At 35.8% G+C, this 20,076-nt stretch overlaps 1 protein-coding gene across 2 annotated transcripts in view; it reads left to right on the forward strand.

The window, feature by feature from the left end:
- The window catches only part of LOC138695094 (C3 and PZP-like alpha-2-macroglobulin domain-containing protein 8), a 976,398-nt gene that overhangs the window by 241,091 nt on the left and 715,231 nt on the right, over positions 1-20,076 (forward strand). The window lies entirely within an intron of this gene.

The raw sequence follows: 20,076 nt of genomic DNA on the forward strand, positions 1-20,076 counted from the left end.
GGCAGAATAGAAACGATTTCAAGAGGCAACCACACTATTCGGATTATTATAACCGACTACTCACACAACTAAGCAGGCCTTATGAACCCCTACTTGCTTATACAGGGTGCGTCAGAAAGAACGGATGGATTTCACATGGCAAGAAAATTGTAAGGATTCATCAAATCAAAAATTTATTGTTATCAACATATTCACCAATACATGCAGTCTATTTATGGAAAACAACATCATCCATATGATTTCCTTGGCTTTCAATACAGGCATCACTTTCACAGTCATACCTGGTGCAATTGCCACGATGTCTTCACGAATCGCCGTCTTCAGTTCGTCCAGTGTATGTGATCGATGTTTACAAACTTACGCCTTCAAATGGTCCCAAAGAAAGAAGTAGCCTCGGACAATCTCAGTGCAATAGCATGTTTGCGGGCTGACCGTTGAGGTGGCCGGACAACCTAGTGTCCGTCTCCATATTTGCAAGTGTACACGCGCTCCGTGTTCGTCCAGGTGATTTCTTCTTTAATGTTGAACCTGTGGTAAGAAATGAAGCCACCCACCGCAAAATTGTATTCCGAGTTGGAATCCTAGCGTGACGTCCGATGTCTAAATGAGTCCTGAGTGGCGATCACAGACTCTTCATTTTTCAAAAATGTCTCTACGATGAAAGCACGTTGTACACCAGACCAACACCATGTTCTCAACTGAAACTGCATTCTATGGCTGACCCAACAGTCGTGGTCCCCCTCACTATATCTCTCTCCTCGTTGCGTATCGATAGTTTGAAATCCATCCGTTCTTTCTGACGCACTTTTTATTATAGAGCCAGCCAATAACCAATAAACTACTAGAGTCAAATAAGACACCCGAAAAACATAAATGGGTCATTGCAAAATTCGTATAATAAATGGACGACTGAGAACGTCAAAATTAAAGTACTATTTAGTGCATATTCTGCATGTATTAATGTAGTGCAATGTCACTGCCATAGTGATCAACCACTGTACACTCACCTTGCTTTACAGCACTGCTTTGAATGATGTAACAGACATGACGGAGTAACAGATCTGACAGGTAACAGGCTTCACAAAGCAAACATCATCGTATCATTACGCAGAATATCTGCATGGAATTATCATATGTACTTCGGTACATTAAAATAATATATATGATATGCGTAACTCACTTCGTGATTTAAGACGCCGCTTATTCCGTCGGATCCCGGCCAACTAGTCACTCATAACGAGTGCACCTCAGCACATGTATGGACTTCGGTCCTACATTCATAGACATCTAGAGGGAACCCAAGAGTTGGAGCTTAAACTGAGACGATTCTGTCCGGCATCGGGATGGGTATCCGGTGTGGCTTAGTGGATAAAGCATCAGCACGTAGAGCTGAAAACCCGGGTTCAAATCCCGGTTCCGGAGAGAATTTTTCTCTTTCATCCATTTGTAATATTTTTTACCCTTAAAAATAAAGAAGTGAACTGGTGGAAGAGACTGGATTAATCTTGCTCAGGATAGGGACCGATGGCGGGCTTATGTGAGGGCGACAAAGAACACCTCCGGGTTCCTTGATAGCCTTAAGTTATTATTATTTACTTGCTGACTTTTAAGGAACCCGGAGGTAGATTCCCGCCCTCACATAAGCCCGTCATTGGTCCCTATCCTGAGCAAGATTAATCCAGTCTCTACTATCATATCCCACCTCCCTCAAATCCATTTTAATATTATTCTCCCATCTACGTCTGGGTCTCTCCAAAGGTCTTTTTCCCTCCGGCCTTCCAACTAACACTCTATATGCATTTCTGGATTCACCCATACGTGCAACAAGCCCTGCCCATCTCAAACGTCTGGATTTAATGTTCCCAATTTTTATTAGTATTATTATTATTATTATTATTATTATTATTATTAGTAGTAGTAGTAGTAGTAGTAGTAGTAGTAGTAGTAGTAGTAGTAGTTAAAATGGATTTGAGGGAGGTGGGGTGTGATGATAGAGACTGGATTAATCTTGCACAGGATAGGGACCGATGGCGGGCTTATGTGAGGGCGGCAATGAACCTTCGGGTTCCTTAAAAGCCATTTGTAAGTAAGTAAGTAGTAGTAGTAGTAGTAGTAGTAGTAGTAGTATTACTATTATTATTAGTAGTAGTAGTAGTATTACTATTACTATTATTATTATTATTACTATTACTGTTATTATTAATATTACTATTAATATTATTATCATCATCATTATTATTATTATTATTATTATTATTATTATTATTATTATTATTTCATTTTTATTGTTGTTATTATTGATTGACTGACTGATACTGATTTCATTCTGAGCAATAGAAATACACTTAAATCCTACAACAACAAATTGTATTTATTTATCCCAGTTCCATTAATCTCATTCCTCTATAGACATTACACACAACATAGGAATTTCCTCAAAACCTCTGTCACTTTTTCTTTGTCGGGATGCCGAAAACTGCAGATTTCATTGAAATTCCTTAAACATAGTTTTAGTAGCTACGTAACAGTTTCTTTTTATACTTCCCGTAACGAAATAATAAAAGTAAAAATTCCAGTTGTTAAACTCCGCTATTCGCAAGTGGAACATTGCTCTGCAAATCGTTCATTCTTTTTTCTCTCAGTGCACTGTAATTGTGAATAAAACTTCACATGTTTTGTTGTTTCTATATTCATTGCGAAATCCCTTGGCTAGGTTCATACAAATTCATTGAAAAGTTCGCTTGTTAGGAGAGCTTCCATCCCTGTTCCAGAGCCAGCAACACTTTTCTTTCCTTTTATATCGGCGAACATCGCTGCAACTCTTTCTTTTCTCTGCGCTCCACGTTAAGGTTGGTATTTCAATTTGTTCGGACTCACAGTCCTAAATGCCATGCTGTTCTTATTGCACTTATAAATAAGGTATAAGCCTTCCATTTAGTTCCCTACCTCCCAAAATAATAATAAAAAGAGAGAGGGTTTTCTTCCGCTTCTATCCGGCTCAGAGAGGTCAAGTCGGCAGGCCTTCTGACCAGCTTGTACCCCCAGCTTGCTCGTAGATTATCAGTAACATGCCGCATCTGAATGCCATGAACAGCCAGTGTGGGAATCCCAAACATTTATTCAAATGAAGGCGATGAAACACCAGCTTCAGCTTCCCTGGCCACTCGTCATTCCTCAATTTGCTTTCTAAGTGCAACTTATTTTTCACATTTCTACTATTCTACAAACAAACATTTATGAATAAAAAATGATACAAACAAGGTGATTATTATTATTATTATTATTATTATTATTATTATTATTATTATTATTATTATTATTATATTATTACTTACTTACTTACTGGTTTTAAAGAACCCGGAGGTTCATTGCCGCCCTCACATAAGCCCGCCATTGGTCCCTATTCTATGCAAGATTAATCCAGTCTCAATCATCATATCCCACCTCCCTCAAATCCATTTTAATATTATCTTCCCATCTACGTCACGGCCTCCCCAAAGGTCTTTTTCCCTCCGGCCTCCCAACTAACACACTATATGCATTTCTGGATTCGCCCATACGTGCTACATGTCCTGCCTATCTCAAACGTCTGGATTTAATGTTCCTAATTATGTCAGGTGAAGAATACAATGCGTGCAGCTCTGCGTTGTGTAACTTTCTCCATTCTCCTGTAACTTCATCCCTCTTAGTCCCAAATATTTTTCTAAGCACCTTATTCTCAAACACCCTTAACCTATGTTCCTCTCTCAAAGTGAGAGTCCAAGTTTCACAACCATAAAGAACAACCGGTAATGTAACTGTTTTATAAATTCTAACTTTCAGATTTTTTGACAGCAGATTGGATGTTAAAAGCTTGTCAACCGAATAATAATAGGCATTTCCCTATTTATTCTATGTTTAATTTCCTCCCCAGTATCATTTATATTTGTTACTGTTGCTCCCAGGTATTTGAATTTTTCCACCTCTTAATATAAGACGGATATACAAATAAAATAAAATATCACCCTTATCGTTTTTTAACTCCTTGATTGAAATTGATTGCAGAGAAATGGGATTTATGGCGAGATTCAGTCCGAAGATTTTCCATGATTTTACCTGACATACGCCTTAAAGTTCGGATAAACCCCTACCAGATAATCAAACCCAAGAGGGGTACGAACCTACCCCAAACGCAACCACGGTGAACCAGTTCCGATTTTTTACGCTTAAATAACGTCAGTGGTCCAATTTTCGGAAAAGAATTACACTTTTTATAGGAGGCAACTTTTGGTTAAATTTTGTTAAGGTTAGTAGTGGTAGTAGTAGTAGTAGTAGTGTTGGTATTGGTATTGGCGATGGGGATGATGATAATGAAGAAAAAGAAAATGATGAAGACGAAGAAAATGATTATGATATGAAGACAAAGATGATGAGGAAAAGTAAAGAAAATGATGATGATGATGAAGGAGAAAAAAAGATGGTGATAATGAAGAAAAAAAGAAGATGAGAAGAGAACGATGATAATGAAGAAGATAATGATGAAAAAATGATGATAATGGAGAAGGCGATTATGATGAAGATGATGAAAGAGAAGAAAAAGATGATGATGATGGAGAAGAAGAAAAGATGGTGATAATGAAGAAGAAAAAGAAGAAGAGAAGAGAAGGATGATAATCAAGAAGATAATGATGAAGAAAAAGATGATGATAATGGAGAAGGCGATTATGATGAAGAAGGTAATGATGAAGATAATGAAAGAGAAGAAAAAGATGATGATGATAGAGAAGAAGAAAAAGATGGTGATAATGAAGAAGAAAAAGAAGAAAAGAAGAGAACGATGATAATCAAGAAGATAATGATGAAGAAAAAGATGATGATAATGGAGAAGGCGATTATGATGAAGAAGGTAATGATGAAGATGATGATGAAAGAGAAGAAGAAAAAGATGATAATGACGGAGAAGAAGAAAAAGATGATGATATTGAAGAGGAAAAAGAAGAAGAGAAGAGAACGATGGTAATCAAGAAGATAATGATGAAGAAAAAGATGATGATAATGGAGAAGACGATTATGATGAAGGTAATGATGAAGATGATGATGAAAGAGAAGAAGGAAAAGATGATAATGATGGAGAAGAAGAAAAAGATGGTGATATTGAAGAGGAAAAAGAAGAAGAGAAGAGAACGATGATAATCAAGAATATAATGATGAAGAAAAAGATGATGATAATGGAGAAGACGATTATGATGAAGAAGGTAATGATGAAGATGATGATGAAAGAGAAGAAAAAAAGGATAATGATGGAGAAGAAGAAAAAGATGGTGATAATGAAGAAGAGAAAGAAGATGAGAAGAGAACGATGATAATGAAGAAGATAATGATGAAGAAAAAGATGATAATGGAGAAGGCGACTATGATGAAGAAAGTAATGATGAAGATGATGATGAAAGAGAAGAAGAAAAAGATGATAATGATGGAGAAGAAGAAAAAGATGGTGATATTGAAGAGGAAAAAGAATAGAAGAGAACGATGGTAATCAAGAAGATAATGATGAAGAAAAAGATGATGATAATGGAGAAGACGATTATGATGAAGAAGGTAATGATGAAGATGATGATGAAAGAGAAGAAAAAAAGGATAATGATGGAGAAGAAGAAAAAGATGGTGATAATGAAGAAGAGAAAGAAGATGAGAAGAGAACGATGATAATGAAGAAGATAATGATGAAGGAAAAGATGATAATGGAGAAGGCGATTATGATGAAGAAGGTAATGATGAAGATGATGATGAAAGAGAAGAAGAAAAAGATGATAATGATGGAGAAGAAGAAAAAGATGGTGATATTGAAGAGGAAAAAGAAGAATAGAAGAGAACGATGGTAATCAAGAAGATAATGATGAAGAAAAAGATGATGATAATGGAGAAGACGATTATGATGAAGAAGGTAATGATGAAGATGATGATGAAAGAGAAGAAAAAAGGATAATGATGGAGAAGAAGAAAAAGATGGTGATAATGAAGAAGACAAAGAAGATGAGAAGAGAACGATGATAATGAAGAAGATAATGATGAAGGAAAAGATGATAATGGAGAAGGCGATTATGATGAAGAAGGTAATGACGAAGATGATGATGAAAGAGAAGAAGAAAAAGATGATAATGATGGAGAAGAAGAAAAAGATGGTGATATTGAAGAGGAAAAAGAAGAAGAGAAGAGAACGATGGTAATCAAGAAGATAATGATGAAGAAAAAGATGATGATAATGGAGAAGACGATTATGATGAAGAAGGTAATGATGAAGATGATGATGAAAGAGAAGAAGAAAAGGATAATGATGGAGAAGAAGAAAAAGATGGTGATAATGAAGAAGAAAAAGAAGATGAGAAGAGAACGATGATAATGAAGAAGATAATGATGAAGAAAAAGATGATAATGGAGAAGGCGATTATGATGAAGATGATGATGAAAGAGAAGAAGAAAAAGATGATAATGATGGAGAAGAAGAAAAGATGATAATGAAGAAGAAGAAGAAGATTATGATTAAGATGAAAAAGAAGATGTATTTTACACCTAATCCCAACACGAAAGATTGTAACGTCTTAAACATGAATAAATAATTTATAAATGTAATTGGAAGTTATGTATAATGGAGTAGGCAATCTCCGTAATCGAGTTCTGTTTATCGCCGATATCAGAACTGTCTCATTCCAGCAACTCAGATATCGAGATGACACCGTTAATTAGAATATTCTTGCAACTTAGACGAAATAATTGCTTCGAATTTTGCTGGGAGAGAAGGAGACGGAGAGAGAGCGCCTCACGTTTTGCGTCTGTAGCGCATAATGGCGAGATGTTCCAGCAGCAGTTGCGTCTAATTAGAGTCTGTGTTTACGCTGGCTATTCAGAGTCGGCTATGTCTGCACGTAGCGATCCAAGCAGCCGTGAACTTGATTCGTCTTTGTTTCAAAATGCATAACATGGCAGATGGTAAAAAAGAAGAATAACGCTTTTCTTCAATATGAAAGACTGTTTGTCTTCAACATTTAATAGACAAAATTAAATTTATTCAAGCATGATTAAAGAAAACACAATAATAAGCAGTTTGGTTATCTTTTCAGGTAGAAAATACACACTTCTCTGTTCGCACAATTTAACAACTTCATTTAGAAAGTTGAATAAACATTTCTCTCTTAATGTCCTTTACATTTTAAAGCAAACAAGGCATGACTTCATGGAAAAAAAGATTACCTACATACCTACATACAAATTAATAAGTTGCTACAATTCATTACACTCTTTTATACTACTAGGTTCAAAAAGTTCCCGGAATTTTACTACCATTTTTCGTATTAATATATAACAAGGGATATTATACATTTGTTTTGTTGGTAACATTCATGATGTCATTTCCTTAAAGTTTGTTGATAATGGCAATTATTGGTTTTGAGTTGTAGGCAATTGTTTATCATAGTGTTTCGTTTGTTCGTCGCATTTTGTAATTATGTCCACAGAGCAAAGTACAAACATCAAGTTCTGTGTTTTGCTGGGGACATGATCAGTATGGCTGATGAAGATGGTGATTTCTTAAACAAAATGAAACTGGTGCTACTTGTACGACCCAGTCCCTAAACGACAGTCATCTGAGTGGAAATCGAAAACATCTCCTCGGAAGCAAAAATTTCCTAGGGACACTTCCAAAGGCAAAGTTATTTTAAATGTTATGTTTTATTTAACGACGCTCGCAACTGCAGAGGTTATATCAGCATCGCCGGATGTGCCGGAATTTTGTCCCGCAGGAGTTCTTTCACATGCCAGTAAATCTACTGACATGAGCCTGTCGCATTTAAGCACACTTAAAGCAAAGTTATGTTGGAAGTTTTCTTCGACTCTCAGGGTCTCATGCACCATGAGTTCATTCCAGAAGGTCGTACTGTAACGAAAGAATTGTACGTAGAAACCCTCCGTCGCCTCTGGGACGCAGTGAGAAGGAAACGTCCAGAAAAGTGGGTAGAAAACAACTGGTTCCTTATGCATGACAATGCACCTGCTCATCGCGCAATTATTGTAAAGAATTTTCTTGCCAGGCATAACATAACTGCTTTGGATCACCCACCATACTCTCCTGATCTCTCACCACCTGATTACTTTCTGTTTCCCCGTCTGAAAAGTCATCTGAAATGACGGAGATTCAATGCTGAAGAGGTTATCGCAAACGCGACGAGAGCACTAAGACGGGTTTCACAAAATGGCTTCCAGGCCTGCTTCCAGGAACTCTACACGCGTTGGCAAAAGTGTGTTGTTGCGGAAGGCAACTATTTTGAAGGGAATGCTGTAGAATAGTGTTTAAGGTACGTTGTTTCTATGATGCTAGCAAATTCCGGGAACTTTTTGAACCTAGTATGTACATCAGATGCCTTATATGGAAATGAAATGACCCTGCAGAGTTTCAGAGAGAATAGGTCGTGTTGTATATAAGGGCTATTCCATATGAAATCGATCAGTAAAAAACCTCGCATTCTTTATACTCTAATTTGTTCCCTATTTATACAAGGTGCTGAGGAGAGTGCATTTTCAAAAATATACTATAGAAAGTCAAACGGTTTTCGTATTGTTGAGCGACAAATTTATCGTATTTTATAAAAACAAGCCTCTTTCAGCGCTCAGAACTCTGGAACCATTTACTGCAGAACATTGAACGAGAGCTCATTTTGAAGCTGACATTTGGTAGGTTATGATAAGAAGTAATCCTTATTTTTATTGTGTGCAGAGAGACAGATAATCTGATTTTACTTACTTTTAGGCTTTTTGCTCATTTGTAAAAATGTAAAAACAGTATTGAGAAAAAATCTTGCATTATTAAGAGGAATTTGGCATTAGTGGTACGGCAATAAGTTTCGAGGGTATTTCACACGCCTCGACTTCAACGGCGCAGTAACGCACGCACTGGCCGAGAGATGGTGATAAACGAGCGTTGGACGTCATTTTACTCCTGTGTTTATGAAAACTTGTGATAAAGCTAGCCCAGCTATGCGCTACTAGACGAAACATGACGTGTTTGTCTCCTGGCCTTGCTTGTCTCGGCTAGCTCCCGCCTCACAGTCAGCTGGTTACTTCACGCGCGTACTATTTATTTTCTTTATTTGATATTTTCAATACTTTCTTATCAACATACCATCAGTAAGAAATATGTGTTTATTTCTACTTTCAATGCGGAATCTAACTATATATTTTTAAAATATTTCTTCCTAGGCAAAGGCGCCTTAATGAGGAAAAACCTAAATTTCTCCATTTCCATAAAAAGTAAGAAAATCTGTTTATATGTCGATATAAACTTTAATTTCTCAGCATCAAAATAAACCATGATTTTCATCACTGGGTGAAAGGGTTTCGGTGCTACAATAGTTTAAAGTTGCTAATTTTATGAAAATACGATAAATTTAAAAATTTTTAATTTAAACACTATGAAGTTCTGATGCCTCAAATTTGCACAAAGCATTGTATCACAGTTGTCTATGTAAAAAAAAGTTTCATTGTATTTAGAAATTGTAAGGTCAATTTACTTTATATTTCGATCGATTTGAGATGGAACAGCTCGTAACAAAAAAGCGTAATATCATATTGGTGGAGAGACCATCATTTTCTCAGAACTTAACACTCTCTTATTCGGTAACTATAGCGAGTAGGATCGTGATTTTTGTCCATATCGACAGAAAATTTAATGAAGAGTCATTTATCCCTCTGGCGTATTTCAATAGCGTGGAGGGTTTTCGTGTAAATTTAATTTAAACACCACTGAAGCCACTGAACGATACGAGCCGATTGCTATGTCGTAGCGAGAGAGGGAAGTTCGCGTACAGAGACAGACCTGAGTTCGCTGACCTTTTACATCTGCGTCAAAAAATCTGAAAGTTAGAATTTATAAAACAGTTATATTACCAGTTGTTCTGTATGGCTGTGAAACTTGGACTCTCACTTTGAGAGAGGAACAGATATTAAGGGTGTTTGACAATAAGGTTCTTAGGAAAATATTTGGGGCTAAGAGGGATGAAGTTACAGGAGAATGGAGAAAGTTACACAACGCAGAGCTGCACGCATTGTATTCTTCACCTGACATAATTAGGAACATTAAATCCAGACGTTTGAGGTGGGCAGGACATGTAGCACGTATGGGCGAATCCAGAAATGCATATAGAGTATTAGTTGGGAGGCCGGAGGGAAAAAGACCTTTGGGGAGGCCGAGACGTAGATGGGAAGATAATATTAAAATGGATTTGAGGGAGGTGGGATATGATGGTGGAGACTGGATTAATCTTGCACAGGATAGGGACCAATGGCGGGCTTATGTGAGGGCGGCAATGAACCTCCGGGTTCCTTAAAAGCCAGTAAGTAAGTAGTATTACGAGAAGAAAGAAGACTGTGTTAGCGGCGATGTTGGCAGACAGCTGAAACTTCAAAATTAATTTTCTAATTAACCGTGCATTTAATCACAAAACTAATACTGGTTTTACATTCCTTTAAATGTATCCTATCGCCCCTATTAATCTGCAGGGTTATTTCACTTCCACCCTGGATACGCTTGTAGAATGTACACTTAAATAAGTAGCTATAGGGCATAGCAGTTTCATTTTCACGAACCTCCTATTATTCATATTTTCAAGACAGTGTGAACAGTTTCAAAATTTGTCGCGATATTTAAACAATCCAGTATATAAAAACTATGGAAATACGAATACCACTTCCGTGTAATTCGTTCGAACAAGTAAAGTAACCGAACTGGACTCATACTTTGAAGCTGAGTCCAGGGTTTGAATCCCGCCTGGGCTGATTGATTATATGATTAGTCTTTTGACGTAGAACTCGTTCTTTGAATTTGACAACTGCAGGAGGGGTTCGCGACAGGAACAGATTGGCTGTGGCGCAAGCGCGGACCTCTGAAGCAGTGCCAGTATGATCCTTACCGGAAAGTTCCCTTCGTGCTCCAGTTACACATCTTGCATATAAGAAGGTTAGGTTTCCTTTGTGTATGGTTTTATTTAAAAAGTTCGCGCATTCCACGCATGCGCAGACACCCAAGATGATCCTGTAGCAAGTCGCTCGTGCCAACAAATCGTTGACGATGTCCAAAAAAGTGTTAAAAATGAATCGCTTATTACCTTTTAAACAAATAAACGAAAAGTATACCATCGTGTAGACAAAGGAGTTCTGTAATTCTAAACACCCGCAATAAACCGGTCCAACTCTCCAGGTCAGCGAGACAGGTGGATCAAACTGCGTCCCGGTGGTCATTTTAAGCCCATAACTCCGTGAAATATTAATCAATTCGGACGTACGAGGTATCAAACGGCTCAATGCTACGAGACTGACTAAATAAACGCGAAAAGTAATGATACGGGGCAAATCAGACCCTCAGATTTAAAAAAGTAGTCGTGAAAATTTCTGCACTTTCAAGATGCCTCAAAATTCAAATTATGAGAGAATGAAAATATGAAGACGGGCACAAGAGCAGAAAAGGGAATAACAAGACGAATCAAACACGACCTCTTGGTCTTGTATAGTACAAGAGACGGCAAAGAGAGCGCAAAAGAAAGCTCCGTGGATTCTGTGACTGTAGAAAGGCGAGACGTATCACCGCAGCCGTTTACATTGGCTGAAACAGTAAATCCGGGTACTGCACAACACAAGATGGGACACGATAGTTACTAAGTCCCAGTGGTTTCTATGGAGACTGAGCAGCTAACAAACGAAGTTCAACGTCTGTAAAATCTCCAGATTACCTCACTAGTGATCCATCGCTATAAAGTTAGTATTAGATAACCTTATGGGAAATTCTTGGACTCATTTCACGAAATATCTCGCTGTAAATAAATTCCGGTTGGAATGTAGCTAAACTTTGTCTTCTACATAATTAAACCATACTGTAATTGCTGTAGAGGAGTAATCTATGGAATTATTTCGGTCATATTTAGCTAAATATACAGACCGTAATATATAGGACAGTATCTTAGCCAATTCCAGTCTTGTTTGCATAAAGGTCGATCCATACAGATCATATTTTCACACTAAGTTTAATTTTAGAAAGGGTTCAGGGTTTAAATTCCCCTTTACATCAGTCGTGTATTGATTTTAGCAAGCGTTGATACTATTATTGGATCGTACATTTTTATTCCTCGGATACTAAATAAACTAGTAATTTTAGCCAAAATATCTCCATTACAAACTCTATACAAAGTAAAGACACAAAATAAACATTCAAAATGTTTTACAACTTATAGTGGCATTAAAAAGAATAAATCATCGAATGTTATATTCAATTTCAGCTTGTACTTAGATTATTGAATTTTGGGATAGAGTTAGATATATTTGGAATATTTCTTGTGTAATTATTACATTTTATTTTACAATTTTGCGACAACTCGTTCACGTATTGTAATGCAGATTTTTTGTTTCTTTTATGTAGGAAAAACTGTCAGTTTCTGAAATTCTCTCAAGTTTGTAATTCTCGGAAAACTTACCAGAGACCGCCACTGACACTTACATCATAACACTGGGAGTTGGTAAACTCTTATCAATCAGTTTATTCCAGCCATTTTTAGTAATCAGTTGTAGAGTCTGTTACAAGTATGGAAAGGTTAGATTTATTCCTTGGAAGAAAGTGAAAATGAGTCGAAATTCAGTGAGTGTGGTTATGAATTGGCAGATTATTGGTATGTGAAAGAATGACTACAGATAGTATCTAACTCCACCCCAAAATTCATTTATCTAACTACAACCATTCTGGAGTAATTAATTTTTTCCTACAAAAATGTAATTTTTCAATACGTTTTAATAACATAAGATTTCTTATACAGGGACATCATTCTATTTTTACTTCAATTTTTATTGTACCTGAGTTTTTTAATATACTTCACTCCCACCCCCTCTACTAGTAAACTTCCAACCGTTCTCCACACAGAACCAATCGTCTACAGTCAAAGTCGCCTTACGCTCATAGTAAACACAAACAGTACTGAGTTAGTGAGTATAGTACGTTCCAGAAATATGTTCGCTTTAAATATTGAATCATATTCTCGCAAGGTACTGTCGTCTGTTTGCCTATGTCGCATCCCGGTTTCCCCTACCCACTTCTCCTCGCCTCTCTGTAAAGGCTAGTGGCTGGGATATCTAAGCTCTTTTCTGACAACAATTTCTTTTAGGAATTGGACGTCTACGTTTTATTATACAACTGTTTGAAATAACTTAAATAAAAGGGCCTCGTTAAGTAATTAACTGTTACGTGATTTCCTTCCTTTCTACTATCCTGCTACAAGACCACTTGGACGGACAGTAGATAGTATGTTTGATTAATTTTATCTTTTCGGATCGTGCAGAAGTGAAGATTGAATTTACAGTACGTAAGGTATTCTTTTATAGAGTAGGTACAGAATTATTTCAACATGAGTTACTAGTACGAAGGACGAAACTGATAATTGGAATTAGGTACAATAGTCTACAGTGCGATAATATGCACATTAGAACTGAAGCCTGTATCGAAATGAACGGCCACCATTTTCAAATATGTGTTTAAATATCCATATTATGATTATTTTTCAATTCAACTTCATTCTCTAAATTGTACGCTAATGTGCTGTAGACAATATAATATACACTGCATAATGAATACGTCCGAATGGACAGCTCAGTTCGTGAGTAAAAACACTTAGTCTATTGTTAATACCATACTGTATTTTGATTAAACAAAAACCTAATGAAAATTATCAAACTCAAAATCGCGATATTTTCTTCTTTACGTAAATGGATTAACAACTTTTCTTCCCTCCTATACCTAGTAAAGTGATTTGTTTGTATTTTACGCCAGTATCATCGAACTCCAGTCGTGGAAAGGGGTAGCAAATGGTGTTTCCGGTCCTCAACCGTTAATCCAAAGATATAGCCAGGTTAATATTAGAAATATTAGTAAAAATAAAATGATGTCCCGGTATAATCCACAGATTGAAACATAGAGAGATTGAGTTTGTAGTAAATGAAATTAAATTTTCCCAGGCATTTGAACCCTGTATAAAAATCAGGAGGTTCCACATAAGTATAAGGGCAGAAGTGAAATATCTATTTTGAATGGGTGTCAAACTTTTGGTAGAAACTATATGATGTTTTGTTAAGTCGAGCTGAGATGAACTCTTGCCAGCAGCGGCTCGTCAGCCTGTGCATTCTTGTATAGAGTTTTGTTACAGTTGTCACTGGGATGTCGAGTTGCACGCTGTATTTTTCCACCACTGCGCGTCACCACAGGTGTCAAGCTGTATCGCCCCGCTGTGACAGTCTATAAATACTGACGAATTTAATTGACGTCACAGCAACAGCTGGCTACCAGAGCTGCAGAGAGATTTGACACAAATGCATGTTTTACAAACCTCACAAATCCTTCTCTCTTCCTCCCTTTAATTCATTGACCAGCATGTTGTTAACATATTTCTCTTTCCTTATATGTATTCTCCTATCCATTTTCCATTCCATTTTTCCTTCTCTATTTCCAAGTTCATTTATCTTTCAAGTTTTTCTATCAGTTTATCCACATTTTCTTCATCCTTTGATTCATATGGTAATTATTGTCCGATCCAATATTTTCTTCTATTCTTCTTACCCACTATTTCTTCACAGTCAATCTCTCGTATTTATTTCCTCCATATTTCTCTAATGTTCTTAATTTCCTCAATAGTTTCCATCTATTCGTTATACCCTCCATATTCTCTCTTTATTCATTTCGTGTATAATTTCTTTCTCTTCTTCACTTCCTACATATTCTCCTTCCCTTCTTCATGATCATGAAATTTCTACGGAAGTAACGCCATGATTGATGCCAACACCAGAAACAGAAATATACCACATATCATTTTCAATTTTTAAATTCCGCGAACACTATACAGTTATTTATATTGTTTCTTATGTTCACTTTAACATTGATTAAAACTTTAAAACTTTCTATAATTAAAACGTTAAAAGTGTTATAATTTTTAAATAAGGTAATGTACTTTTATGACAGACGGGCACCGTTTCAACACCGGTGTGGTGTCATCTTCAGTGTCCTTCGAACTACTACAGCTCCAGTTGGCCTTGATTTCCGGCTTTTGCTTTCGTCAGTATTGGGAGTGGGAGTGTAGTGCATTTATGGTGGGGGTTGGTTGTTTGTGTGCCGTGTATTATGATATCAAATAATGTATGTGTATTGAATTGTAATTGTATATTAAGTATATGATGTGGGTATGTTATTGTGTGCTTGTATATTTCGTATACGTAATAGGTACTAATAAAAAAGGCAAAACAAAATCTCAACAAGCCAACACAAATAACATACGAGAATAAATACATAACATTAACATATCACAATACCAATACAAACAAAACTGTAACTTCATTCTGAAAACTAAATTACAAGATAGCATACAAAACAAATAACACAATACAGAAACATCTAAATAATCACATCAAACAAATAAATACAATATAATTTAACAGGGCTTTACAAATTAAAATGCAATAGCTGTCCAGATTTTTACATAGGACAGACAGGAAGATCATTCAAATAAGATACAATGAACCACATTAAGGGGAGGCATAGTTGAATATTTCAAAATCCACAAAATTTATCCGATTTGTTTGAAATTGATCATGGATAGTAAGTATGTTATTAGTAATGGACATACCAAGTTTCAACTTTCTAATTACAATAGTTCTGTAAATATTAATAATTTTATAAAACTTCATATCGTTTGATAGAAAATGCTCCATGCACCATATTGTAAGAAAAATTCAATATTTCTTTTTATTTATATGTCCAGAGAAGGTATATAAATAATGATAAGCATTGGTTTATTATGGGAACAATATAGTAATACAGTTATCTTGGTTTTAATTTCATACTTCTAAGGGCACAAAATCAAAAACTAACATCGGAATATCAAAATAAAGATAATAAAAATGGAAAAAAAAAAAAACAAATTTTCATTTTTTCTTCAGTTTTGTTCGAAACTTTAACCTCTGTCTCCCCTTAAAGGAGATAATACAGTAGCGGTGCTAAGTAAACCTTTCACAAAATTTTAAATATCTCAGAGATATTTCAGTGAATATTTGTTATTTTTGAACACAGGTTAGTGGTATTTGGGTCTCTCATTTGACATCCACAATTTTATAATCATCATATTAGTTTATTATTTTTATTTACGAAATTTAAAGGAAATAGAGGACAAACAAAGTATTTTTCCAACCACTTGTCAGATTTTAAGTTTCTTTTTTATTTTTGATTACAGAAATGCAGTGTTAGAGGATGGACCACAGTGACCTTCCTACGTTACAAAGTTTTTGAACTACATTTTTTTCTTCATAAAGAAAAAAGGCATTTTTATTTTATATTATTTACTTAACATTTATAAAATTATGTTTATATCTCTATGAAAGTGGTTCATCGTCTATAGTTTGAATGGCTACATATATCCTGAAAATTTTAATAGTACATTATGCAACGAGCCTATAATGAAGGTAATTAAGAAGTGACTATGGATATTTATGAAACGAGCGGAAGCGAGTTTCATAATTTTCATACGAGCTTCTTAATTACCATTATAGGCGAGTTTCATACGACTTTTTATGCTCGACCATATTTCTAACTTGATATTATTAATTTTTTAGCAATGTCCCGTATGTTGTGAGATGTGCGCAGACTCGAAAGTATTGATTTTTTTTCCGAGGAAAAGATGTCCACATTGACCTTGCTAGGTGATAAGAACCTACAGAGATAACATTGAAATTAAATTTGGATTTCCAGCCTCCGTGACTTTTCGCTAATTCTCTTTCGATTGCATATCCGAGAATAATCGATACTTGCGGTTTTATAACGGTAGAAAGCTGACCTGTCATTGGCTGAACAGTTGTAACCTGAGTCGTCATTGGCTGAAAGACCTGACCTTTAATGAGTAGGTGTACTTTAATGACATGCATTAAAGGTCTGCTACCAGGTGTATAATTACTACATTTCGGAATGGTCGAGCATAAACAATTTTAACAATTAGTTCAAGAGATGTCGTGCTTTTAGTTTTAAAAATAGCAGCAAACTATTTCCTTTAAATTTTGTAAATAAAAATAATGAACTATTATGATAATTATAAATTTTTTGATGCGAAATGAGAGGCCCAAATGACATTATTTGTATACAAAAAAATGAGAAAGATCCACTGAATTCGAGATATTTAATATTTTGTGAAAAGTTTACACTCTACAGCGTAACTATTGTATGAGCACCCTTAAAGCTTTAACTAAATCATACATCACATCAGATTACGCAGGACATATGCTAACATCACGACTACTATGAAATAGAAACAGATGTGGAAATATTACACGTCACGCCAAAAAGTCCACAATTAAACATACCGGAACAATACGACATATACAAGCACACAATAACATACCCACAGCACATACTTAATACACAATTATAATTCAATACACATATACAGAGTGATTTACATAGAACTGACACATTTCTTTCTTTAATTATTCCGTTTGAAATCCATTCAATGACCCAATTTTAGCACCAAATTAAGCAGAATGTTCTGGAGTTTCGATTCCTTGTCACTAGATGCGCAGATGATTATGTTTTATTCCTATTGTTGGCAGCTGTTTTCGACATTTTGCGTCAACGTGAAAATGCAGTACACATTAAATCAACGACTCTTCCTTGTGAAGCAATACTGGATTACGAATTCAATTACAGCTACTCAAAGGGCATACCAGAGAGACTTTGGTATTCGCAATCCTCCCAAAAGAAACACAATACTGGGACTGGTAAACAAATTGGAAACAACTGGATCTCTGGTGAGTGAAAAGGGTAAGCATCGTTCATCTAGACTTCCCACGGTTGTTATTGACGTAAGAGCACGACTGGAGCAGTCACCCAAAAAATCATTAAGACGTTTGTCGCAGGAGACAGGGTACACCTACTCAATGTGTCAGAGAGCCTAAATCCATATAGGGTTACGGTTGTTCATCAGCTACAGGAACCAGATAAGGATAAAAGATTGAATTATTGTCGTTGGTTTCAGACGTTCATTGTGCAAAATCCTGCCATATTGTCCATCTAATGGTTCACAGATGAAGCATGGTTCCATTTATCCGGTTATGTGACGACCGAATAATTTCCAGGAACCTGTGGCCACCGAGATCTCCGGATTTGACAACGCTGGACTTCTTTCTATGGGGTTACATAAAAGACAGGGTTTACGCCACACGTCCCCAGACATTGGACGATCTGAAGCACAACAACACACAAGAGATTCAAGCTAACAACAGAGTCCTCCAACGAGTAGCCAGTAACATGGAACGACGTGTTGAGTTGTGCCTTATGCAGGATGGAGGACATTTTCAACATTTGCTATAGAGGTAAATAATCTCCCAAAATTCCTCTACATTTTAGGTATAATAAGTTGTCGCTAGCACAATTCGTTTTGAAACAATTACTGAAAGAAATGTGTCAGTTCTATATACTGTAAATCACTCTGTATTATTCCATATCATAATACACAACACACAAAAAACCATCCCTACCTATAAGAGCAACAAACTCTACTCCCAACACTGACGAAAACAAACGCCGGAAAACAAGTCTACCTGGAGCTGCAGTAGTTCGACGGACCCCGTTTGTCATAATAGTAATATGCGTTACAAGAGCGGTGTGTTGAAGTTTTCATGTTCGAGGAAAAGTATGAAAAAGCGAAACGTAGTTGAGCTTTTTTAATTTCCGAGAATTGAAAGAAAACATACCGCTCTTGTATCGTACATTATTTTGTGCGAAGATCGTTTATTACATACCTGAAAGAGGAATTTCTAATTAGTTGCAATGAAATCTCCATCTTGGTTTCTGTTCAATGACGGCAAATTTGCAAAACAAAAATATCTATCTTCAACATCGTTGCTTTAAAATGTTTTCTATGTCTACTATACTCCAGCAGGCCGTGATATACGTCTGTCTTTTTTTCCCCCCAGTCTATGATGAGTCTGGAATCTTGTTGATTTTTTCACGGCTTCCTTAATGTTACTTGCATCACGAATGCAGTAACTTTAGTGGAGTTGTAGAGTTTATTTAATTTTTGCAAATATTTAAAAACAATAATTAACAGTATAATTTAGGCGATATTGCAGTGGCAAGTTTACAATTTATAATTATTACTATATTGAACGTCTCTAAAAATAATATGTTAAAAGCCTAAAGCAGTAAAATCAATATGTCACTTAAGCGGTAAGAAGAGGGAAATTGTTGTGTGTGTTAGGTTGGGAATGCTGAATGTGGAATTTTAGACTTTCCGCGGATTGGTTTTGTGCAGAAACCAAGCAAATACGCACGATCTCGCACAATAGTAATATACGTTACAAGAGCGGTATGTTGACGTTTTCATGGTCGAGGAAAAGATTTAAAAAGCGAAACGTAGTTGAGCTTTTTTAATTTCCGAGAACATGAAAACAAACATACCGCTCGTGTATCGTACATTATTTTGTGCGAAGATCGTTTATTACATACCTGAAAGACGAATTTCTAATTAGTTGCAATGAAATCTCCATGTTGGTTTCTGTTTAATGACGGCAACTTCGGAAAACCTAATATCTTTCTTCAACATTGTTGCTATAAAATTTTTTCTGTGTTTACTATACTCCAGCAGGCCGTCATATACGTCTGTCTTTTTTTTTCCTCCAGTCTATAAATGCGAAATTAAAACAAACGGCATGGTTATGTAATGATTTATTTTTCATTTTAATATTTTAACAATATTATTTATATAACATATTGCAGTAATAACATCGGCATCTGGAATCTTGGTGATTTTTTCACGGCTTCCTTAATGTTACTTGTATCAGGAATGCAATAAGTTTCGTGGAGTAGTAGACTTTATTTAACTTTTGCAAATATTTAAAAACAATAATTAACATTGCAATTTAGGTGAAATTGCAGTGGTAAGTTTCCAATTTATAATTATTACTATGTTAAACGTCTCTAAAAATAATATGTTAAAAGCCTAAAGCAGTAAAATGAATGTCGCGCTTAAGCGGTAAGAA

Source organism: Periplaneta americana, chromosome 2, assembly GCF_040183065.1.
Source record: "Periplaneta americana isolate PAMFEO1 chromosome 2, P.americana_PAMFEO1_priV1, whole genome shotgun sequence".
Classification (NCBI taxonomy): Eukaryota; Metazoa; Arthropoda; class Insecta; order Blattodea; family Blattidae; genus Periplaneta; species Periplaneta americana.